Genomic DNA, 26,400 nt, shown 5'->3' with positions numbered 1-26,400 from the left:
AGATGATACACATGACACTGACTTTTACATTTGTTTTATGTTACTCTAGAGTGTGTTCAGGGTGTTATGACTCATCATAAAAGGACACTAAAAATCCCCAAAACTCCAACCTCTTTCCCATTGGAAAGAATGAAAAAACCACTCAACTTCTTGTCTTTCCTTCCAAGTGAGGAATTAATTTATGGGAGTTGGCATTGTGAAGAAAAAGCAAATGCTCGAAGTCACAGCATTTCATAGGGGCTTTGTTTTGTGATAAAGGAACTGAATCTCATGAGTCAGAGGTGTGACAGCCCATACAAAGTAGTTAACCTTTCTGGTTTTCCTATTTGCAAAATGAGATAGCAATACATCTACTTACCTTTTCTCTGTTTTGCCAGGATCAATTCCAGACATTTCAAGAGGTGCTTCTTTAAGGCAATGTGTGTGCATAAACAGCCAACATCAAAATGACAAAAAGATGAGAATACTTTTAATCCCAGACTAAACTGGTTATTTGCTTTTTATCAATCATATTTAATAGAAAAGTAAATGTCAAGGAAACTGATGCCTACGTTATTATCTTTAGTAGTTTAAAAGCGTAGATTAGAATGGAGCAGTTTAGAATGAAAACAAGGATCAGTACAATGTAATAACAATTTATAAAAGAGCAGCACAAAGTCAATTTATTGTTTAGTAGAGATTCAAGTAACTGATTAGAGAGCAATTCTGAAGTGCTACTGTTCACCTGGCACAAACTGTGGTGAGTCACATTGTGAATTATTTGCAGATGGTATTTTATTACAGGTGCCAGCAAAGTTTTTTTTGGTATCAAGTGAAAAGATTGCAAAACTCTTTTTCTATAATGGAATGCAATTTTGCAGTCTGCTGTTAGTGATGCCATTAGGCACCTAATATTTTAGAGGCTCACATTTGATAGACAAACTGTGTTAAGGTTTATTAACCTTTTCATTGATGAAATTCACTTCATCTTTGAGTGGCAAACCAACCTATTTACTTCCTATTCTTTTATTTCTCTCCTTTTCTTCTCCCAGTTATGAGTCACATATATCTAGTGCCAAAAGAAAAATGTGGCATTCTGAGAAATAATCAAAATTCAAAACTTAGGGAACATGTCCAGAATTTACAATTCATGTTTTTCTCTATAAATTCTTCTAAGTCTTGAGTTGTCTTCATGCTTACAGTTTGCTCGTCTGTGAGTACATCTTCTAGTTTTGTAATCCCAGTTTGGTTGCTGCAGACAACTTTTATGAAAAATCCTTTCCTTAGGATTTTTCCTCCTGAGAAGCTGAGAGGCCTCAGGAACAAAATGTAAACATTGATTATCTGCTGCTGTGGAATGCAACAGGTGCATCTGTGATTGGCCCACGTTGAAAATTTCTAATTAATGACCAATCACTGCCCAGCTGGCTCTGAGAGACAGTCTGAGACACAAGCCTTTGTTATCATTCTTTCCTCTTCTGTTCTTAGCTAGCATTCTGATGAAATCCTTTCTTCTATTCTTTTAGTATGGTTTTAATATAATATATATCATAAAATAATAAATCAAGCCTTCTGGAACATGGAATCAAATCCTCATCTCTTCTCTCAGCCTGAGACTCCTGTGAACACGGTCACATTTGATACTTTTAGCACAACAGTGAAACTGAAATAAAAATCCAAATCTGATAATGGCATTAAACTAAAAGAAAATGGGTGCCACATGCATGCAAATTCCTATGGGTTTTGTGGGAGATCAGGGTTTTTCCAGAAAATGGATCCTTTTCAGGAGCAATGTCTTAGGAGAAGCTCACACAGAGCAGTGCTCATCAGCAAAGACAGATGTAAGGGCTCTTCACTTGGGCGTCATGCCTAAGGTCACACAGGCAGTGGAATGCCATTAAATCTACTTCCTCCATAGACTTCAAAAGCCTTCCAGGCTTTATGACATGGCATGTGGTTTTTGAAAATAATCATTATGTTCCACTTGCTTGAAAACCTCTCCAGCCAGAAGAGAAATGAGACCACCATGCATTTGTGTTGTTAAGTGAGAGGCCTCATCAAAAAGAAAATCAGAACAATGGGTGCCTGAATTGTTACAGGGTGTGGTGAGGTTCTAAAGCAACTTCAGGTGGGTAAATATCAAAACACACAAGTAAATAGAAAACTAACAAGGTTTGAGGGGCTGCCTAATAAACATGATGTTGTTACCTTAAATACTCAAGGACTTTTTAAAAATCAGTATCTTTCCATAATAGCCTCACAATAAGAACACTTCTGTGTCTTTCTCCTCAAATTCTGATGCCTAACTATTGAATATTTGAGTAAGAATCTATTTTCCAAAGCCTTCCACATATACCACAATGCTGTAGAACACATCTGAAAGTAATGCACTTTCACAGGTCTCCAAAAATGCTTGTTCTGCTTATAAGATTAGCTGAAATAAGATTAGTTTGTCAGGATACCAGATTTTTTTCTTGTTATGAATTATTACTGCATCCTTTAGTATTTTTTTAGAAAAAATCATTTAATGTAGCAAATCTATTTTGAAAGACTTGTGCATGTCTCATCTATAGTGGTGGATTATTAAATTTGTTTGTTCACTGTGTTCGAACAAGAAAACATCATATCAATTTCATTACTGACAAATACAAATTCTTGTTCTTACAAGATCAGCTTTTTCAACTCCCAGCATCACTGGTAGAAATGTATGTGTCTGTCTGAAATGCAGAACTTCATAAAAATGGCCTCACACATTTTAGAAGAAAAGGTAAACATGTAAGAAATGGACCAGAATCAGATTTTAACTAATTGCTAGAAAGTTCTTAACTATCTAGAAGCCTCTCATTGGACATTACTAAGTGTTACTTATATAGTTAAGCTATATTTAATTAGCTGCTTAAAATTAATTTTAATCATTATTTGAAAATGTCAAACACATGTGGCTTACACATATTTGTCCTGCAAAGCGTAACTGACATTCTGAAGGTGATTATTTTTAAACTCTATATTGGGAAAACACTAGGAATACCTTTCATTAGGGAACATATAAGGAGTTAAGCATTTTGAAATATGGCAGTTTGACATACAAATAACTATACAGAATCTTGTTGAAAGTTGCTAAAAATAATATTAGTTCTTTAGCATATACATAGTGACTGTGTTAGATCCTTGCTTATCTATTTTATGAAATGCAGAACTGTGGTGTTTTGTAAGCAGAAAACCCTTTAGAAGCAAGTATTTGAGTTTGTGTGGGTGAACAGAAGGAAACAGAAGCAAATTCCCTCCTGACAATGATAATTTATCTCTAAATGAGGAGGATTTGATCCACAACATTCATCACTGTAATTACAACCAGAGCAAAATTGCTGAGATATAAACACAGGTTATTTTCTGATTTTGTGAGAATTTAGAGTAAGTAGATTTTATTCTACTTTGTTGCACACATTTAATATTTCCTTGTATTAAATATTAATATTAATGAGTGCTTACTAGGGCAAAATAAAAATACTAATTAGAAATTATTTTAAATAGTGATCCATAATAGACATGGTTGCCATATATCTGTTGCCTTTTCCATAATTTCTAAATGAATGGGAACTAATTTTGACTTGCAATTTATGTATTTTGGAACAAAATTGTAACAGCCCTTATGAAGGTTCTGTTATCATTGATAAGAATTGCACTTGGAGGTAAACATTCTGTGCTTGACCCACAACTATGTGGGCATTGCCTGACATTTTATTTTTATATAAAAGTGGGTTACTTAAGTCATAATAAAAAAACAAGTGTGGCATGAGTTTCTGTTTTATTTTTTTTAAAAAGACAGAGGACAGCACTTATATCATCTGGGCTTAACTGGTCTCACTTTACTCATGAGACCCCTCAGTCTTTTTTTCAAATCTGGAAGGAAAAAAGTAAAGACATTGCTATTTATTTCACCTATTTTCAGTGTGTATTGAATTCTGTTTTAGGGTAGATTCAATGTGCCTATTTCAAAGTGATCAAACAAACCTGACAGAATTCAAGAAACATTTGGACAACACTCTCAGGCACAAGGTGTGGTTCTTGGGGCTGTGCTATGCAGGGTGAGGAGCTGGACTTTGATGATCCCTGTGGGTCCCTTGTAACCAACGAGATGCTATGATTTTAAAATGTATTTGAGGTGCTTATCTTCCAAATGAATGCTTAATATTAAGGTGCCTAATTTTTTGTAGATTAAATTCTTTCATGATATTCAACAGGTCAGGATTTTTGGATGTAAACTGGGATGACCTTTAGCATGTATCTTACGTACCATGTATTTTAACAGAGAAGAAGTGAATAGCATATTTACATCCTCCTGATTTTGCGTTTGTATACACTTACACGTAGGAGAACTATTTTCATCAACAGGTCAATAATTCCGATCACCTGAACTTGCATGAAGAAAAATACTGGGGTTTATTTCCTGGTATTTATGCTAAAAGAGCCAAGTTTTACTCTGACAGGTAATAGTCTAAAGCCATTATAGACACAGTGACTTCATTAATTATAATTTATTATTTTTCTATTTTCATAGGATAAGTCATATGTAATAGAAAATGGAAGAAAACCCTCTCTCATTACCAGTGAATTTTTTTTCAAGCTAGTCTATTCCTAAGAAGTAGCATAGGCCTTTTAATTTCAAACTGAGTAGTCTACATTGGTTCTGAAAATAGAAGTTATTATTATCTCACACCTCAGATTGAAACATTAACACAAAACTGGTTTTATACATTAACATTCCTTCTGGCAAGGTAGGCTGAAGATTAAAATACTTCTCTAACAAAATTCTTGTGATTTCACATTATTCAAGTATTATCCGAGATGGAGAACTATGGTGATTTATTGTGGAAAAATTAGGAGGCCTATTACTTGCCGTGGAAAGTACAGACATACTGTTAGTTTGACATAAACCACATAAAGATATTAAATGTGACTCTAATTAGTTTTACTCACCACTCGAGTCTCTGCAGTTGGATTCCTTTGATGTCATCCTGCTTCTATCTAACATGAGTAATGGGAATGGTTAGTGAACAATATTTCATACTGCCACATTCCAGTAGAAGTGGTTTCCACTTGTGTGCAGCGTTTCAGTGGTTGCACTTTGATAAAATGGTAAAAAGGAGAAGCTCATAACTATCTCATTTCTTGATACAGAAAATCCTGCAGATTGGTAATATATCAGTATGTACAAAATTATCCTTTGCTAATACAATGAACCTGTTCATTAAAAAACACTATGCTCAATCACTGTTATACAATAAATCACATTTGTTATGTACTTACATTCAGCAAAAAAGGCACATTGTATAATTCAAAATATCCTTAATTAAACTAGTTCAAACCAAATTTTCAACTTGTTAAAAAACCCCAAACAAATCAGAAGGAGAGAGAGAGTGTCTGTACCTTACTCTAAAAGTTCTGAGTCTTAAAGTATAAACTATCTGTTGATCTGGAAAAAATCCACATAATTGCTCCTAAAGCAGAACCTTAACTTTCTAAGTTGCCTTACCAAGGATATGTAAAACTTGCTGTGGGTTGACCTTGGCTGGTATCTGGCTGGCTGCCAGACACTCACCCATCTCTCACTCCCCTTTCTAAACAGGACAAAGGAAGAAAATATAATGGAACAGCCCGTGGCTGAGATAAGGACAGAGATCAACTACTGATCAGTTACCAGTTACTGTCAGATATAAAATAGGCCTGGGGAAAATTAATTTAATCTTTGCCAATTTATTGAAAAGCGAGAAATAAAGAAAAATTAAAACAATGGTTTTCCTCACTTTTTCCTAGGTACAATTTCACTTATCTATTCCTGACTCCTTAACTCCTCCACCCTTACCAAACAGAACAGGAAGGTGGAGAGTGAGAAATTGAGCTCCTGTCTGCCACTCCCTCGTCCTCACACTTTTTCCTGCTCCTCACCCTTTTTCCCCCTCTCTAGCCTAGGCCCACTCTATGGGTTGCCATCCTTCCAGATAGACCTCCTCTATCTTGGGCTCTTCTCCACATGCTGCAGTTCCTGCATACCTACCTCCTCTGGTGTGGTCATTTTCATGGGCTATGTGGAAAAACCCGCTCCAGGTCCTGGAGCATCTTCTCTCCAGCTCCTCTGAGCTTGGTGCTCACTGTATAGTTATTTTCATCAGTGGTGTGCATCTTCTTTTCCTTAAATATATTTTCCCCAGATCACTGCCTGGCTGAAGGGTTCAGCAGTGTCCCATGGTGCGTCTGTGGGAGCTGGCAGTGTCTGACACAGGACAACCCCTGGACTTTCCTCACAGAGGCCATCCCTGCGGCCCACCAGCTGCCAGCACCTGGACATGACTACCTCCAAAAATTATCTCAGACTAAAAGAGACTCCTAATTAGCCTAATATCGATCCTTTTGAATAAGGAATTTTGTAAGTAAATAAAATATGATCATACTTTGTCATACTCAACGACATTTTGTCTCTTCTCACAAGGAACATGTTAAAAATTGCATTTTGCATTGTCTAGCACTCCATGTGTGGCCTGCTGAATGAAAAAGACAATGGGAAATGCTGTATTACATTTGGTTATGACCCAAATTGGCCATCTGGGTCAGCATTTACCAGAGGTACCAATGCCTGGGTTAGAGGAAGAGGGCTTGGTAGGTGGTTTTCGAGGATATTATTGCACTAAAATATTGATTATTTTTTCCATAAAATCATAGAATGGTTTGAGTTGGAAGGGACTTTAAAGATCGTCAAGTTCCACCCCTTCTGCCATGGACAGGAGCACCTTCCACTAAAGCAGATTACTCAGAGCCCATCCAGCCTGGCCTTGAACACTTCCGAATATGGGGCATCCACAAGTTCTCTGGGTAACCTGTTCCAGTACCTCATCACCTTCACAGCAAAGAACTTCCTCCTAATACATAATGTAAGCCTACTACCTTTTAGTTGAATTCACTCCCCCTTGTCCTATCATTACATGATGTTGTAAAAACTCCCTCCCCATATTACTTGTAGGCTCCCTTCAGGTCCTGGAAGGTCACAATCAGGTCACCCCCAAGCCTTCTCTTTGCCCGGCTGAACAAATCCAATTCTCTCAGTCTTTCCTCATATGTAAGTGCTCCATCCTGCTAATAATCTTGGTGTCCCTCTTCTGGACTTGCTCCAACAAGTCCATGTCCTTCCTGTGCTGGGACCCCAGAGCTGGATGCAGCAGTGCAGGTGGGGTTTCACCAGAGCAGAGGGGCAGAATCCCCTCCCTCACCCCTCACCATGCTGCTTTGGATGCAGCCCAGGACACAGTTGGCTCCCTGGGCTCAAAGTGCAATTTACCAGCTCATGTCCAGCCCCTCACTGACCAGCACCTCCAAGTCCTTCTCAGCAGGGCTGCTCTTGATCTGCCCCTCAGTTTGTGTTGTTAACAAGGGTTGCCCCTACCCAGGTGCAGCACCTTGGTCTTGTTAACTATTCTGGTTTGAAAGCAAAACCAAGAGAGACTCCAAGTCAGAAATACAATTTATTAGGAAAAGAAAACTAAAATACATGCAATAATACAAAACAAACAAACAAACAAACCCCCAAAAAACCCCACAAAAAACCACTGACAAAGGCAGAACATAACCTGACACCCTGTTGGTCAGGGTGTTAGCAGTCCAGTTGAATTAGTAGCTGCAGCCCGCCTGGAGTGGCAGATGTGGTTCTGTTGGAGCAGGGATCCTGCAGAAAGAATATAATCTTCCTCTAAAGATCCAATGGAAAAGACAGCTGTTCCTCTAGGAATCCTGTGGAAAGACTGACTGTCCTGTCCCAAATCCCAGATTATATCCAAGTGGGGATGCTTAGCTCCTCCTCCCTATGAGTCATGTGGTGGGTCCCTTAAACAGAAATGGCTCCTGGAGGGAGTTGTCTAAGAGTCATGAGGAAAGCATTGATGGGCCTATTAACAGGAGATAGGGAAGAAACATTACTCCTCCTGATTTCAGCAGCTCTTGAGGATGGGAATAGAATATATCTTAATATTGTAGCCTAGGACATTAACCCATATAAGATTCCCATGGGCCTACTTCTTGAGATTGTCCAGGTCCCTCTGGATGACATCCTGTCCCTCAGGTGTGCCAACAGCACCACTCTGCTTGGAGTCATCAGCAATAGAACTATGAGTCATCAAAGTGGTTTTCAAGATGAAAAGAGCAGTCTAAATAAGTAAGTATTTCTTATTGCATTTGTAATTTTCAGCACTGAAATGTGCTTGGTGGTTTTTTAGTAGCAATCAAAAAATATCAGAAGGAAAGGGGAGTTTCAATGGAGAATAAAATGATGGAAGCAGGATTCATGGTTATGTTAATTAGAGAATAGATTCCAGTTAAGGCTGCAACTTAGAAAAAGCACAAAAAATGTTGAAGAATTCCTCCTAGAGAGTGCAAGGTAAGAAGAATATTCTGTGTTAAGTATAAGAGCAATATTAAATTCTTCTGTTTTGACCTTAATGCCTTTTTGATTTTTCTTTTTTTTTTTCCTAGCGAGCTGGGAAAGACAGTGCTGAAATGAATTCTTAATTAAAATGAAGTGAATTGAGGAAACACGGATGATTCTCTATTATCTTGAAAACTATCTTTTACTTTGGAAAGGAAAATGAAGAAATTTAATGCCTGTTTAGTCAAAGAAATACCAGGATAAATTTTACTTAGCTAATTATTATTTTTATATATTTTTAGACTTGTAGTATGGTGATACATAGTGACACATATTTGAGAAAAGCCAAAATTTTAAAAGATACTGAAATAGCCACCAGTATTTCGATACCACAATGCTTTAGCCCGTAACAGAAAGAAATATTTAGGGAGTGAGTAGGTAAAGTAAATAAAATACATATCAAAAACTGTTTTGCAAGAACATTTCTTTGTGTTCAAGTTGATACATTTCCTCCTATACCTCTTCCCTGTTGTGTGTTAAAGCAAACAACACAAAGACATCAGCCTGTATTAAAGACTGCTTTGCCTTAAGAAATGAGAAAATATTAACTCTGCTGTGTGATTTCCAATGAAATAAATTTTGGATATCTTGCAAAAATTTCAGTATGACTAAAAAGAAATGTTGTGAAAAGTTAAATGTATTGATTCGGACAAATATAGCGTCTGTATCTGTAAAAAGGAGATAAAACATCTAAAAACCACAAAAAGATAATTGCATGAAGACATGCCTAGTTAAGGTTTTAATAGGTAGTCCTGCCAATATTTAATATTCAAAGAAAGAAAAAGAAAAGAAATAATAGTTTGGGGTTAAAGAATGAGCCATAATGTGTTAAATTAGAACAGAGTAAAAAATAATGGCTGAATTTTCACTGGTTGTCCATTAGACCTGTCTGTCTAATTGAACATTAATGGGATTTGGGTATTTTGCTCTCATGTGACTGAAAATTTCAGATATAATTACTAACAGAGAGAAATAAAGAACAGAACACAAAATGGAGAATTGCACATAGAAGCCATAAAATAAAAAGAGTAAAATAAAAGCCCATCTTTTCATGTGCTGAAACCATAAACATGGAAAATATAAGCAATATTTGCTGTTGAGCAGAGGTGTTAGACGAGAATCAGGAATGCATTTTTTTCCAGGGTTCATATGAGAAAGGAGTCAATACCTGCTGGTAACAGTGGTGTGGATTTTACATTGAAAATGTAATATTTGGGAATATGTTTGTCAGTGGCCCAGACTCATGCCTCACTGAGAAACCTTTTGCTATTATATCTCCAAAGAAAAAATATAATTTTCTCAGCAACTAGAAAGCGTACCAGGAAAAAAAAAAAAAACCAACAAGTTGCCCACAAAAAGGCCAAAATGCTAATGATTTCTTATAAAAGCATTTTTATAAGAAAGATACTTTTCAGAAGAGATTGGCTCAGATTTGTTCATCTAATCCTGAAGGAAGTCATGTCCACTTGAAAAATATAAACTTTATCAAGCTAAAGCATAGAAACACAGAGAATGCTTAATTAATCCATTGGAGAGAAAGTGAGAGCAGGGACAACTGAGCTCCAGATGAGTTTTCCAAAGAAAAGAAATGGCTTCCCTTGGTGCAGGACTTGTGAAGCAGAACATATTCAATTTGATGATGGGAATTAGAGCCTGCTTTGAAAGCCAATTAGCTGGATTACATAGCTGTAGCTGGGCAGACCTTGTCTGGAGTCATGCTTGGGAATAACAGAACTTTCCATTGTAGTGCATCACTCCCTGGCTCAAGACAGACTCCAGACCTGCAGAGAGACCGCGTTGTTCCTTCTGTGGTTTGCTTGCTGAGCATCCACTTAGTATATCTGATTTTAGACCCATGCAATATTTTACACAGTTGGTGAAGTGAGCACTAGTAAAACGCAGTCCAGGATTTCTTTTTATCCATTTAACAGCTTCCTGCTGCTCTCACTTTGCATCTATTTCTGTGATAAGAGGTGACAGTAGAGGCGCGCACTTTATTTCCCCCCTTACGATGGCCCACACCAGCTATATTTGCAAGCTGCATGAATGTTTCCTCATCCCACATTTGCAAAAAGTTTGTAAAAATAACTGTTGAATCTCAGTGTCTTCAAGATTGCTTTCACCCATTCTGTCATGAATGTAGGGATATGATTTCAAAGTAGAACAAAGCGACAACAGAAGGTGAGGCATCAGAAGAAGGTTTTTGACTGCAAAAGAAGGTGTTCCTTAGTTTTTGTCTTCACCTTAGAGTGAGGTGAGGATAGACAATCTGCTCACTGCCTGGGTCACTGCTTCCACCCTCCTTGAAAAAATAAATAAAACTCTTCCAGTCTAATTTGAACTGGCTAACATTTCTGAACTGTCCAAAACTGACAAAGTCCTATCAAATTCTTATGCTTAAGCAAATATTCTCACTTGACGAAACACAGTCTTAGTTACATCTCTTCTTTTACCAGTCCTCTGAGTGGTTGTTTTTGTTTTTTTTGGTTTGATTCCCTGGAGAAATTAGACCTTCAAAACGATGGCATTAGCTATGTGAATTACTAAAACCAAACCTGAAGTTTTTGGTAAGATTCCTAAAAAATCCCTGTATGGTGATGGATACTTTAATGTGAAAAACAACATGTAAAGGGCCTTAAATTATGATTCTTGTGACTTCTCCATCAGCAAATGTTTTCCTATATGTCAGCTGGAAATATATAATAAGCTGTTGATGATATTGAAAATATTTCTTCTCCCCTGGAAAGGGATTCTGAGGTTCTTCCATGTGGAGGAAGCTGAAATCTAAGTTAAAGTATGTACATTTGCATATTTTGGAATAATCTGTAATATCATTATGAATTGAATAAAGTGCATTCATCGATATAATTTAATATTCTTTGGGTTCTTAACATCTAGTGCCACAGCTGTTTGGAAAGACACATCAGTAATGCATTTTAAAAATTAGGCATGTAAAAGAAATTTCTTTGAAGCCAAATGTACATTTATCCAGCAGCATTTTAAACTTGGGAAATGTCTAGTACTTTTGTACATACATTTTGCCCCTAGGTAAATGATCTGCTTTTTATAATATACATGTTATGAGAAAGCTCTGAATACATGCACTCTGAAGTATATTGCAATGACTGTTCTAATAATCAGGGGAAGTAAACATAAGAGTTTTCATGTTTCCCTGGTGTTGGGATGGAAAGAGAAACTGAAATCACGACACTACATCAAGAGCCAGAAGATGTACATTTGTTAATTTTGAAAGGAATGTGTATATTTTCATTTTGCTACCAATAGTTTCCCACAAAAAAATCAGATCAGAAAGAATAATGAACCATAGGGTTATGGTTAGAACTGCTAATAGGGAAACGTGACGTAGCTGTCATTGGAGAAAGCAAGCAGATGAAAACAGAAACAATAATGATCTGGTATTTTAATAGCTGGCTTGGATTGATACAGTAAAAGACAGAGATGGCATTTCTTTGCCTATAACACTGGTTTTTCAATGTGTGTGGTGAGTGGAAGCCATAGAGTAAGGTGCTTATTGTTATCTTTCCTGAGATTAAAAATCTCTTCCATCAGCAGCACATCCTATTTCTTAATTATTCATTTGGCCAGTGATAGAACACTTGGAGTACCCCACTGAGCAGCAATAAGCCTCTCACCTGCAATACTGAATGCCTTAGTTGGATCTCTGAGGTATGCACAGATAAATTTAAATCTACTCCCTAAAATATATGTCCCTGAAGACATTTCTGTGCACAGGATTATGTATTCTGTTGCTACCAGCTAAAAATTTCTGGGTTAACATTTTAGATGCTCTGTTTTGTTGTCTGGTCTTCAGTTCAAACAATCTCCTGGAATGATCTGAATCTTGCAGGCCTAGATTTTAAACATATTGAGAGGAATATAATTATCTCAAAATAATAAAGTATGTGATCTTTATAACTTGGCACTTAAAATCAGAATTAGCCATAACTTTTTTTTATTTTTTATTTATTCCTGGTCTCAAAAAATATGCAAAGGTCTCATGCAGCAGATGAGTGAGTACTTATCTCTATGTTCAGTAGTCTGCAGCAATCAACTTGCCAATAGAGTTTGAGAATTCTTGGCTAGGAAAGGAATAAAACAAGAAAAACGCTGTTGTGTCATTACAGAAATTAATGGTGAGCTAATGGATCAAAGGAAGATGACTTTACAAAGGGTAATTTAATATGGAGATACAGGTATAACTTTTCTTTCAGTATGTTCTTCAGCCATAGACTGATATTAGCTGAGAAGAACCACTGGAGGGGTACAATAGCATATTCATTTTTTCAGTCTTTTCTAATCTCTGTCAGAAATTAGTTATAGAGAACTCAAGGGAGGTCATATTCCAGTGGGGGCATCTGCAAGCTTAAAATGAAGCATATTAATTGGTGCTTAATGATTGAAGAAAATGCTGATTCCTGAAGCCAAGCCAGCTTCTTACAGTCTGGATGGAATTGATTTCTGCTGTGCTTGTATTCATCACAAACATGAACTTTAGGCTTATAAGATGCTATTTTTAAAAAATGTATCCGAGTGTAATGATTCCTCTGGGACAAGTTTAAAAGTTGGTAAATACAATTCCTCAAGAGAAAAAAAAGACAGAAACACAAAACTTCATGAACAGAACTCGGTTTAAGTTTTTGGACGTCAAAAGTCAGAATTCAGCAAATGCAAATAATCAATTAACTTGGATGCATTGATGTAGTGCCTGTGGTTTTTGTCTTTGTGAGTTTTTAAAGATCTATATTGGAAAACAAACTTAATATCCAGTAAAAAACCCCAAATATACAGCAATCCACCAGGGCCTGTTTCTTTCTAGTCAATTTATCTGAGCGTGTTGTCTGAAATGTCTCTGATCACAGGACTGGTTCAGAAGAACACAGAGCTGGAGCATGTACAACTTCCTCTTTTCAATGTTAATGTGTAGACAAAAAAAAAATAGAGTAGAGAAGTAGAGTATGAAAAACTGATTAAAAGGAAAAAATACAGCAGGCAAACAAAAATGCTGGAAGACGTCAATGGAATACCTACCCATGAGGACTGATATAACTTCTAACTTGAATGCTTGCAAAGGTCTTTGAACTCCTTGGTAGGACATATTAAATGTGCAGTATGTTACTACCTTAGCACTGTGAAGGACCAAGCAAGATTCTGTTTTTTTTCCTGTTTGTTTCTGATCCACTTTGTTGTTCCATCAATACGCTGCTGATTGTGCAATGTTCACCTGCCATTTCATACAGACAAAAGCCCTCTGGGCAGACAGATGACTCCAAACTACTGGTGACCAGTTACAGAAAAGAGATGCTGTTCCTAATGAGAACAGAGAATTTGCATTCTTGTGCAAATTATTACTTCTAACTCATACTCCCCAAATCATTACAATTGGATATTGGATTCCGTGTAACAAAATGAAGTTGCTAAGCAATATGACTGGTCAGCCCTTTTCTTGTGAGAGCTGGTTTTAAAAAGTACTTTATGTATTCTATTCTGAAATTCAAACTATTTGTATTTAAATATGATTGCAGACATGTAAAACTAAGGTTTCGTATCAGCCAAAAAAAGTAAGATGTATCACTTGAAATTTGCTCGTGAATTACAAAGTTTTTCATTTTGGGACACATTTTCCACTGCAATTTTGCAGGCAGAGCCACCAGAGAACACTAATTAGCATGTTTTTAGGATGTAGCGGATTTTAATGGCACAACTGGAAAATCGCCCACATGTCCCTAGAAAATTATAAGCAGAGATTTTCCAGCTGAAAGAGAAAAGCAGATGGATAAGTATGAGACTAATGTCATTTCTTCTGGGGCCAGAATGTCAAAGTGAATATCTAATGAAGCTTCTTTTTTTTCTCCTTGAGCATAAACCATACAATACAGAAATATATCAAGTATCATTCTAAGACAGGAAAGTAAAGAGGACTGGAAGTCATTTAAATGTATATTAGAAAAGAGGGAAGAGCTGGAGCTTTACTTAGAGATAAGAGTAAATAAAGTCCTTTACTCATTTTATGCATGCTGGGTTACAGCATAGTCTGACTTACATTAGAAACCAATCATCAGTCATAGAATTCAGATCAGGATGCAGCTCTCTGGAGACTGGATTCTGGGTCATCTATCAAGGGCAGATGATTCAGGGGCACTGCTTATCATTTCACACCCATTTCACAAAGTAGCAAGTAAATTATTATTTTCCCTAAATTACTTATGTGAAAGTTGTTTCTGAAGACTGGTCCGGGAAAGGTTATTGTAAAGAGTGGAAATAGAAGTTCCTCTAAGTGGAAAGGTTTGTTTCTGCAAAGTCAATTTCACATGTGCAGTATTGACAATATTTCATTAAATAACATTATAAAAGTGTTGTACAATGACAATGTAGCCTATTACAATATATGTTGCGTTCAGCAATGACTCAAGCTTGCAGGACCCAGGATCAGGACTTCTTAGACTGTTGGCTAAAAACACTGGCAAGGACACCAGGACAAGCATGAATATAGTGCTACTGGGGGTCTTTTGACTTCCATCTGTCAAGAAAGGCAAGCAGATGTGGCTTCCCTGCAACACCTCGTTGAAAGGATAACAACCCTTACAGCACAGTACCTTGCCAAAGACCATGGTTACTGATTTGCTTGTTTGGTTTCACAGAAATAATTTTGTACCTTCAGCAACAAGTTAGTGAACCTGATCAGCCATACGATATCTACAAAACTGGTGTCCTTAGAGAAGAGATTATCTATGTTCATTTAAATAAGTGGTTTCAGAGAACACAGTAAAATTAAGTCAGTAATTACTTGCCCCATGCCCAGGCTATGAACCAGAAAATGTTGCTGAGGGGATTTCTAATTATATCTCTTTTAAATGGATTTGAAAAGGCTAAATACTAGCAATGACAATGTCTTGATCTATCACAGAAATGACCTGTGTCTATGTTTCTAACACAGCTGTAGTAATGGGGCAGTAAATATTCGTGATAACAATATTACAACTAATTTCCTAGGTTCTTGGTTTGTCAAAATTTGAGGTGATGTTGCGTATGATGGCAGCAATATGTTTTATATTTCAATATATTTGACTGAGTTTATGGTAAACTCTTAGGCTTGCCCTTGCATTAAATACTGAAATTTCTAGGAATAAAGTGTTATCTCTCTGTGCCAAAATGTCCACATTTAGTTCTCCAGCTGACCCAAACACATATAATTCAGTAATAATTAAGCTAAATTAACCTATGCAAAACATAGGCTAAATCACTTTTGATAATTGAATTGGCTTATTGGTAGGTCATTTGTTATCTCTAGAGAATACTATGGCCTTTTGTATAGTTCTTAATGTCTATGTTTATCACAGAAAACATCTAATCTTTAAATTAGGAGCTGAACTGAAAACAGCTGAAAATAGGGGAAAGCATTAGATGTGCTTACCACATTTTCACTCTTAGAATCAAAGAATGACCCCTGTTGGAAACGACCTTTAAAATCATCAATTCCAACCATCACCTTAGCCCCACCACCCTTAAACCATGTCCTCAAGTCACATGTTTTTTGAGCCCTTCCAGGAATGGTCACTCTACCACTTCTCTGGGTAGCCTGTTCCAATGGTTTGTGAAGAAATGTTTTCCTAATATGTGAACTAACCTTGTTCTTGTGCAACTTCAGGCCATGTCCTCTTGTCTGTCACCTGTTACTTGGGACAAGAGGCCAATGCCCACCTGGCTACCACCTCCTTTCAGGTAGTTGTAGAGAGTGGTAAGGTCTCTCCACAGTCTCCTTTTCTCCAGGGTAAGCAATCCCAGCTCCCTCTGTAAGTCCTCATAGGACTTGTACCCCAGATCATTCACCTTCTCTGGACATGCCCCATGTCCTTCTTGTAGTGGGGGGCCCAAAACTGAACACAGTACTCCAGACTCAGTCTCACCAGTGCCAAGGAACAGGAAATTATCACTTCCCTAGTCCTGTTGGCCACACGTTATGATTACAGTCAGGGATGGTATCCTGATCTAGAGGGACCTTTGGATCTCTTGTTCCCTTTCACATCAGCACTGACTGTTCAAAAAGAGCCTGGGTGTGGTGGGACATCACTGTGGTAATTAGCCTTTACATATTTCCTGTTTCCTTTCTGTTTCCAGTTAAAACAAACATGTTTGATCAGGTAACTGTTAGTTTAAATATTACTTTAAATATTTCTTTTCTAAATTTTAATTTTGAGCATGAAAATTTCAAAGGTGCATTCAGAGATGTTTCAGGACAGAAGTGAAGGATGGGATCTGACTCTTCTGTTAAATAATGGTGATTAATGTGGTGAAGCATTATCCTCTTTATTCAAAGTAGCACAAATTCTGCTTCTAGTAAGGAGAGAAGAATGGCATGCACAGTAGGAGCCTCGAATTCCTTTGATCCAATCTCATCCCATTAATTCTAACAGACTGTGTTCTGTATTAAAGAATAAAATTGGAAAGGTCTCTTGATGAATTACGAAAAAACCCTCATAATCTGAAAGAAAGATAGTTTGTGTATAACACCAACTGATGCACAGTAAAAGAAATTGAAATTATTCAACAAGTAAAACAGAATAATTCTCACCTTTTTTTTCAAACTTGCAGCTTTTGTTGTTTGGCTTGTGCAACTGGTGGCTCATTAGTGTTTCATTAGGAGGAAACAGCACACGAACTGTGATTACTATAGGACAAATTTGCTATCTCTGTTCTTAACATGCTTTCTGTGTTTCTCCCATATATATATAATTGATGTCTTATCAAGTAGTACTACTTATAGTAGTTTCTGTGTTAAAGGCAACTTTTTTATTCTCATTTTCATGGTTCCTTTTACAATGCCTAATTCACATTATTGTTAGTAGAAAATTAATGCAAGCTAAGACAATGCAAGCAACAGAGACAGGAAGTGTCACCAATAAGAGCTATCAGCAATGACAAATAATAGTAAACAGAAAATAAAGATAAATACATGCTCTCTTAGTTCAGTGTTCCTGTGTTAAGGAAGGAACAGAATTCAAACTTCTACCACAAACAGCTAATCAAAAACATCCAGACTGATGTAAGTTGTCATGGTGATCAGCCACTCTTTGCAGATAAGCCCCTGACTGCTCTGCAGACCAGAGTACAGGCAACAATAATTCACACTGCTGTGTATTAAAGGGTCTCTCAAAATTTAGGGACATGTCTTCACTGAGCTTTGATAAGAACTCTCCTTTGTTAATTAAATGTCCTCTCTAGTATGTCCATCTTTCCTTGTATATAATATTGATCATGCATTACTAGACCGTGGGGGACATGAAGTTAGCCTCCTTTTCTGACTCTTAAAGACCTGGCAGGCACCAATGTTAGAAAGCGATAGTCTTTTTTAGGGAAGGGATCATGCTATTTCTGATTTAGTGTTTGGATAAGCCATTGCAGAATGCCTGGCTTTGTTTCTGATGGCCTCTATGCCCTACTGATGACAAGAACTGACAGAATTTCCAGTGGGATGGAAAAGAAAATGGCACATTTCTTTCTTACTTTTTTCAGAGTGTATGAGACATGATAAGTGTAAGAAAATGGTGTATGAATGTGCTTCCAAATCTTAGAGATAGAGTGTTCCTGTGCCAAAACATTATTCAAATTTGATGAAAATTGTCTCCAAAGATGCTGTAGGTGGTAGAGAGACTGATAGCCCTATTCACAACACTTCAAACTCCCTACCAAATGCAGTTAAAAAATAACATGACACTTGTTTGACACAAATTGCTGCAGACTATACATTTGTCATTCCCATTACTAAACAGAAACCAGGAATTATGGGTTAACATGCTTCTTATTCAAGTATGTCTGAGAGACTTAGATGAGAAAATAAATGAAACAGTTGATACTACTTATATGATTAATATAGGGTCTGTTTTGGCTGATTTTTCAAGTGTGAGAGAAAATGCTTTTTGGACATCAGAGTGTTGCCATTGTGTAACAATTAGGAGATTGTGGCTGTGAAAAGCACCTTCAATGTCAGTGAATCTGACTGTGAGGCAGCATATTTGAGAAGCATTTGTGTTTACTGTGGAACTGAGTATGCACTTTCATTGCCATGATTTGGTATTTATAGAAAACAGTTGAAGAAGGGGCTCCAGCTCACTTTGCACCAGTTCCTGATGCTATAAATATCATCCTCTTGTATTAACAATGACCGTGTTCTGAAAGCAACTTTAACAGATCTAAGTATGGGCTCAAGTATAGCCCTGTAAAAAGCAGTCATGACTTCAAGTAGGGACCTTTCTTAATAGCAAAAAGCATTCATAGGTTCTTTGTATCAGATAATTTTTAGAGTGCTCATTTTCTATGGCTTTCTATGGCTTCTACTTCTGCAAAGTATGGAGAGATCACATAGAAGCAACAAACATTAAGTAAATTCTGTATAATACAGTGGAAAGACAGATTGTGAAAAGTTTCTACTGTCAATGCTAGTAGATTTTTAAATAATCTAATCCTTTGCAGAACAGTTATAAATTCCCAGGGCATTATAATTCATCTTCATACGAAAAATGAAGTCAGTAACATGAAGTTTAAATATACATTGTTTTACTTGCCTCTGTATATACATGCTGGAATACAGACCTAAGCAGTCATCACTTTCCTGCATGTCAGCTTACTGTTCTTGTTGAGAAAACCAGCCTCGGGATTGTATTCTGAACACAGCACAGTTTAGAGATGAGAACACATCTTACCATTAGGAAAAATTCTGCTGCCTTGAATAAGAGAAACTAGCAGGTTGGAAGATGACTTTTCTCATAGAGTCTTTGATCAAAATCCTCGAATAAGCAAAATCAGCAGGGTAAATGTAGCAGTGACCCAGGATGATATCCCAGATAATAACTGCAAATATTTACAGCTCACTAGAGAGGTTGGCTTTGAGCTCTAAACTTACACATACAACTTGCAAGAAGGAAGACCAGATCAGAAACAGGAATGTTGGCATATTTGTTGTTTAGCTTTTGATTAGGTATCTTCACCCTGTTTTCTCACTGGGATCTTCCTGTGTAGCCAGTGGAGAGAAATAGGATGGTTCAGACATGCATGATGTAAAATCAGTTAATTAAAAAATGTCTGCTGTTGTAATGGATGTTTGGGGTGAAATAAATTTATTCAATTTTTTCCTATGTTTTTGTGCTTTTAAATGTTAAACATTGATGATTCTCTTTGTTCCTGAAAAATATGCTGGCTTGCAGGGGGAATAGGATTTACCCAGGGAATAGGAATTCACGCCTCATTTCTTTTGTCTACAAAACGTAAATTTGCATAGATGAAAGTGACTAAAGCTATTTTTTTTATTGAATCCAAATCTTCTAGTAGAATTTCTTCTACAAATTTTAAGACCAGCCTGGAAGTGAATGCAGTTGTCAGGATAAGTTTGCAACAGGACTAAAATTTGCTGCCTGCTTGCTGGAGTAAAAGAATCACTGGAACCCTTTGCAGTAAGATCTCACATAGGGCAATGCACAATATTTCACCACTGGCAGCTTGGGTAGAGCCTATTGTCCCAGAACTTGGCTTTCCCAGTAATACAGACTATCAGGTGAGGCAGAGTAGGACAGTTTTCTATCCCACCACAAAGCACTTCTGGAGAAAGAAATAAATTAGAGTTCTTTCAACAGAATGGGAAGAGTTGAAAGTGAAGATCACATCTGGCAGATGTTATCAAGGTAGAAGTGTAATCAAAAAATGGAGCCAGGATTCAGATATTACCTGCTTGCTTACTCAGATTCTGAGCTTTGTCACAGATTTTTTCTAGAATGATTAAGATCACCACACCAGATTAAATCCTGGTGCTTCAGAATTTCTACCTCCCCAAGTTTTCAGAAAAAAACCTCAACTTTTTAAACATTTGTGTCAGAGAACTAAACTCTTCAAGACAGGTGTTAAGGAGCACCAACAGAGATGCTGAAACTAGAATAGGCAAAAAAGGCTGGATTTGTCTGACCAAATTAGACATCTGCAATATGTATGCTCACTGCCAAAGTGCATGTCAGTTCTGTTCCTTGTCAGAGAAAGAGGCTTTGTAGGGTGCATCACACAGGAACAATTAGAAATAGGCCACTGAAGCTCAGAGGCGCCTCTTTCTTTCTGTCACCTGGAGGGAAAGCAAGAATTACCTGTTCATATGTAGAGGCCTTTGTTGTCAATGACTGTGGTTGGTCAGACTAGAGGAATGTAACCCAACAGTCAAAAATGAGCAGAGAAGTCCTTACTCCCTCTTTGTCCTGAGTTGCTGCAAGTAAAACAAGCCGTGGCCCAAGTCTGACATAGCTCTTTGAAGCTGCTCAGACTTAACTTTCCCCTCTCTGGCTACTCCATCTGCCTAAATTTCAACTAATTATAAACTGTAGACATACATCTTTACTCAAATCCCTGGTTCACTGCTTGCTTCCAGGCAGAAGAAAGTGCCAAAGTGGGCAATTTTACTCTTCCAGATCTCTGGAGCCCTAACAAGGGAGCAACTTATGCATCATTGAGTATTATTAAGAAAGGGAACAATTTTTACTCTAAAATCCTCAGATGTTGTTTAAAAAGAAGATTGCTAAATACAGAACATTTTTTTGTTCTTGCTATGCACATTTAGTATGTGTATCATACTTATATTTATATATTTGCATATATTTATCTATTTAAAGTATAATGACATATATTAATATAATCGAATTAATTTTCTAAAATTATATTAATAGAATATGTTTACATAAATATGTTATATTTATAATATAAATTAAGTATATCTAGTATGCATATTTAGTATTTAATGAGAATTTACCTCATTAGTAAATAATCTCATCTTGTTCAAGCATGCTTCTCAGTACTGTACTATAAATCAACAACATTAAAAATCTAATACAGGTCCAGAGGTATCTTTTTCTCATTCTCTTATTCTTTTACCTTTCTTACAGCACAAAATATCCCCAAGAGGCTCTTAGAATCACAAACAGATAGGTTTTAGAGCAAAACTCTTGCTTTTATGTATATTTCTTTTTGCAAAATATATTGAAGTAATGAGAAGAATAATCTTTCACAGCATAGCATGTATTTTTGTGTTTCTAAATTGTGCAGAGAAGGTACACATATATATGAATTTTTACATAGATAATATGTTTATACTACCTAAATATAACAAGAGAAAACACAAACTGAAAAGAACCAAGTGCTCAGTTAATAAAAATCAACAAGCCACCTGAAAGCCAGGAACATCAGGTGTTCAAAGTGAAGTGCTGAGTTTGATTGTAGCTAAGATGGAATGTTTGCTCAAGACTCACCTGTGCATGTTTTTATACATGAACCCCTTGAACATGCATGGGTTCTGGTGACATTTAATGTCCAAAGCTTTATTTTTCTTCTCTTTGAAGAGTTCCATCTCTTTTCTTGCTCCTTTTTTATTTTTTTTTTTATTTTTGTAAGGAGGATGATGAGGTCTTGTGAATGAAAAGGATGACTCTACCAGAGTAGCTGTTTGATGAATGCAGGCTTTTATTTCAACTTGAACAATGGTGCTCGCAGGGGTGAGGGTAGGGATTCTCAAAGGCATAAGTGGGAAATAAGCAGAAAGTTTTATTGCCTTCCATTGGGTTCTGAAGAGCCTTTGTTGACCTGCTTTCTTAAATTTAGGTAACTGCATATGTTAGTAAATCATCTATAAAAAGAATACAAACCTGCAATCTACAGAAGGAGCTGTTTATAATGAGGTGTTTAGCAAAAAGAAGGGTATAAAGCAGCAATTTTACAATGTCTGAGTTGCAAAGAAATAAATAAATCCAAGCCTGGAAGGTCCTCCAGTAGGGACCCTTTTTTTTTTTTTTTTTTTTCCTCCTAGCTTCTTATCTCTTGTATTTCAAAAAAAAAGGGAAGAGAAAAATACATTGGGAATAATCCAATAATCCGTATGAGGATTGAGTGCAATTCCTGTTCTAAAACACTTTATTCATGCAGCAGATCAGTGTAAAATAATACTCACTGCCTACCTGAGCTGGTACTAATTTTTGTTTACATACCATTTGAAAATATATAGACATCATCTTGCAGAATGTGGCAGGTTTTGGTTTTGATTTTGATATGTTTTGATATTTAATTTTCAATAGTGAAGAGTTTGGAAAAAAAAAAATAAAGGAAACCATGCCAGGCTGTAGAAATATATATCTGTTTCAATGTGAATTTTTGGAATTTGGGCACTGTCTATTGCTTCATGAGGTCTAGGAATTTTCTCAAATGAAAAGTCTTACATTTTGACATTACACAAATCAGATATACAAAAATTCTCTGGAGGATGCAAGGTGTGGACTGAGGGGTATCCCTTCCAAACAAAGTAATCAGAAAAATAGTTTTAAAAAGCTACCTCTCAGCACTGTCTGAAAGAAAACTGCAGCTTCTTTTAAAGGAAAAAATGAAAACCAGATAAAAAACAATTCCCTCCCCTCCTCCTCTCCAAATGAATGTAGTGTATAGTTGTTTTTAAGAACAAATGAATGTAGTGCATAGTTGTTTGTAAGAAAAAAATGCAAATTTACATAGGCTTAGCTGTAAGACAACAGAAACAAAAGAATTTATGTAAAACACATGCTATTCTCTTTGCAATTAATTTTGCATATAATTTGTTTTCTTCACATGTATACCTTCAACGTTTCATATGGGAAAAAAGAAAGCTCATTAACATTAGTGGCCCATTTGCACACTTCATGTTTTTAGCTTAAAGCTGCCCAGTCTCAGAGATTTCATTTAGTATGAATATTTCTATTCTTCAGCACCATGATAACCACATTTTATCACAGTACATCGTTCAAACAAAAGGGTAGATTATAAGATTTTTTCCCCACACATTTTCAGTAATCTGTTTTCAAACAACTCCTGTTACAAAACACTTCCTTTATGTGGAATATAAGCTGTAAAATAAGTCCTGCATTTCTTCACGTGTACTAAATGTTCTTTATGTAGCATTTAGATAATTTAAAAATATAGAGACATCATCTTGCAGTTCCATGAGGCAGTCAAATTCACCACTTCTCTATATTTTCTCTTATTTTAATCTGTAGCTGCAGGCCTTCCTATTAGCAGCTTTTCCCTCTTTCTTTGGCTCTTATTTTATTTTATTAGTAGCTTTCCCTCCTTTCTGTCAGCATGATTTTATTTTACTTTATTTTTTCTCTTTTCCATCCAATTTTGCATTATGGAGAAAGAAGTCTGGAAGCTTTTTGCTGACATACAGTGAATAAAGAAACCGGATGGCAGAGGTAGTTGATCTCGTAGTGGTAATCATGCACAGAAATGGAAGAACTGCAGGCTGAACTTTTTGATCCATAGCATGGAGCTGTGCAATGATCAATTGCCTGTCCAAATCTGCTCCGTACTTATTATTTTTATGGAAATGTATCATCCCAGCTTCTGTTATGTATACCCAAGATTTGCTCTGCCTCCACCCCTTGATGTTCCAACTATTTCTGTAAGACTTAATAAAATACCCAGAAAACACAAACATTGGACCTTCCGAATGCCTGGATTTTGCTCTAATTGCAGCTGGAAAATCAGACCTCCAACTCCACTTTCTGAGAAGCAGTATTAGAAAATTCAGATTGTGGATAGCTTAATGGAACTGGCCTACTTTTTAGAGCCATTTGTTTTGATGAGAGCCTGCGTGTAAATTCTATGCAGAACACAGACAGCTATTATGCAGTTAATTATGCACAAAGTAAACATGTACAATTGCAAACAGCAGAATGCCACCTAATAATGGATAACCTGAGATTTATGGTATGCATGCCCAATCTGTAAAGGCTTCTACTCATGAATCTAAAATGAATGGAACATTACCCAAATGATCCAGAATGAAGGATTTAACATATCTCTCTACCCTTATTGCTACTTATTCCCTGTCAGCAAATTTTTCATCTGGTTTTTATTTATTGCACATAAACACTACTCAAATGATTTGGTCATATTTAAGAACATATGGTCTGTGTTTCTGATTACTGGTTATGCACTTTTTTACCAATTACTTGTTAAAGTAATCACTTTTTTAATTACACTGGTCAGCAGATAATGATTTTGCCTTCATTTACTTGAAGATTAACTGCAGCAAAGTAAGTTGTAATGTGAATGTCCCTGTAAAAACAGGGCACATCCTTTTTGCACATATTCATTCTCTTTCTATGTAGGTGTTTTTATAAATGTGATTGCAGTCTACATTGATTCATACTTCAGGTTTTCTGTGCCAGAGACTGGTCAGTGCTCAGATGCAGTTAGCACAGTTGTGTCTGCATCAGAGCTCCTGCTAATGGGACTGTTGGCTCACACACCACAACTAGCTCTCATCATCTCCACTGTGCCTCCTCTGCAATGAGAAAAAGGCTTCAAAAATTCATAACTAATTGTAAAGTAGTAAGAAAAGCAGCTAAACTGTTAGAGCAGCTTGTCACTAAAAGGCAGCTCTTATTGTCTCTTTCTGCACTTGGATTTCTGAGCTTGGTTTTTTTTTGGAGGTGTTTTTTGGTGTTTTTTTTTCTTTTTTTTTTTTTTAAGGGAATAAGAAAAACCAAGCCCCCAGACCCTGAGACACCGTTTTTAGCTTTTCTGTATGGGATCTGTGACCTGGGGGACAAAATATTTTACATGTTTGAGTAGGTCACCACATCAATGGAAATAACACTGACATGGCTATCCAATCCTCTTTTTCCTTTGGATTATAATTAATTACATGTAATGTCCTGCTGTAATCAGTTTTTTGTTCCTTTACAGTTGCCTCCTGACTTTATTCTTTTCTTTGATGTCGACTAGGTCCTGTTAAAAGATTTCAGTGATTCAATTGCATTGCACAATCCCTTTGTCAGGGATTCTAGGGGTATTCTAGGAAAAGAAAATACAAAAGAAGTGGAAAAATTATTTAGGAATGTGTGCATCAAAAGCTTTATCTACAGTGCTAAATAACCAGATGCAGGGATGGGTTTGAGGATGTGCTCTGTCATCATGCCTGTTATTTAAATGTTATCATGTTCCTAGCCACAGTTTTGGCACCAGTATTTTCTGGAAAAAATTTCTGGAAAAATTTTCTTGAAAAAATTTGGGCCATAGGATGTGTGAGGAAGCTCTCATGTGGAATATGCAGTGTAGCAATTCTGCCCTGTACAGTCCTCCAACAGTACCCAGCAAGACTGGCATCCTCAAGCACTGCCATGTGCCCACACACAGGGTACACCCAGAGCCCCCCAAAATCCCCCACTATCAGGCGGTGAAACACTGTCAGACTGCAACACAGATTTATTTCTCTGTAATGTAGACAGGTTCAAATGAAACAAAAAACATATAGAGATGATAAGCATGACTTAAGGCGACTGAAGTTCAGGGAAAGATGAATACTAAATGATTTGTAGTGTGGACACAGCTAAGCCAAACCATTTGCCCAGAGACTGGACTCTGTTTTATTTGACCGCAAATATTGGAATTCCATGGAGAGAGATGGAAATGCATCACACTGTGAGATATTCTTGTCTACAGGTGGATGGATGGATGGATGGATGGATGGATGGATGGATGGATGGATGGATGGATGGATGGATGGATGGATGGATGGAGTACTTCTCAAATGCAATGAATAGATTTTTCTGATGTTCAGAGAAGGACAAATGATGTTCCCTTATGAAAAAAAACCCCATGAGGCTTAATTAAGAGTTTTTTGGTTTATTTAGTTTTTTGGTTCTTTTTTTATTTTTTTTTAATTTTTTTTAATGCAACCTATTCCCCTTATACATCACTGTAATTCTACTAAAAAAGAAATGCTATTGTTACTGATATTACCCAGGCTGAAGTGGCAGATGTGCTGGACTCTATAATTCTCTTCATATAGATCACATCAGGAAATTAATTTGAAATAGTGAAGGAAGAACTGTGGTGATGTGAGATACATTGCTGTTGGCACACAAGCTGTCTAA

The sequence above is a fragment of the Melospiza melodia genome, chromosome 3 (assembly GCF_035770615.1).
Source record: "Melospiza melodia melodia isolate bMelMel2 chromosome 3, bMelMel2.pri, whole genome shotgun sequence".
In the NCBI taxonomy this organism is placed as follows: domain Eukaryota; kingdom Metazoa; phylum Chordata; class Aves; order Passeriformes; family Passerellidae; genus Melospiza; species Melospiza melodia.
The sequence above is the reverse complement of the archived record's forward strand: the minus strand, read 5'-3'. Positions refer to the sequence as shown.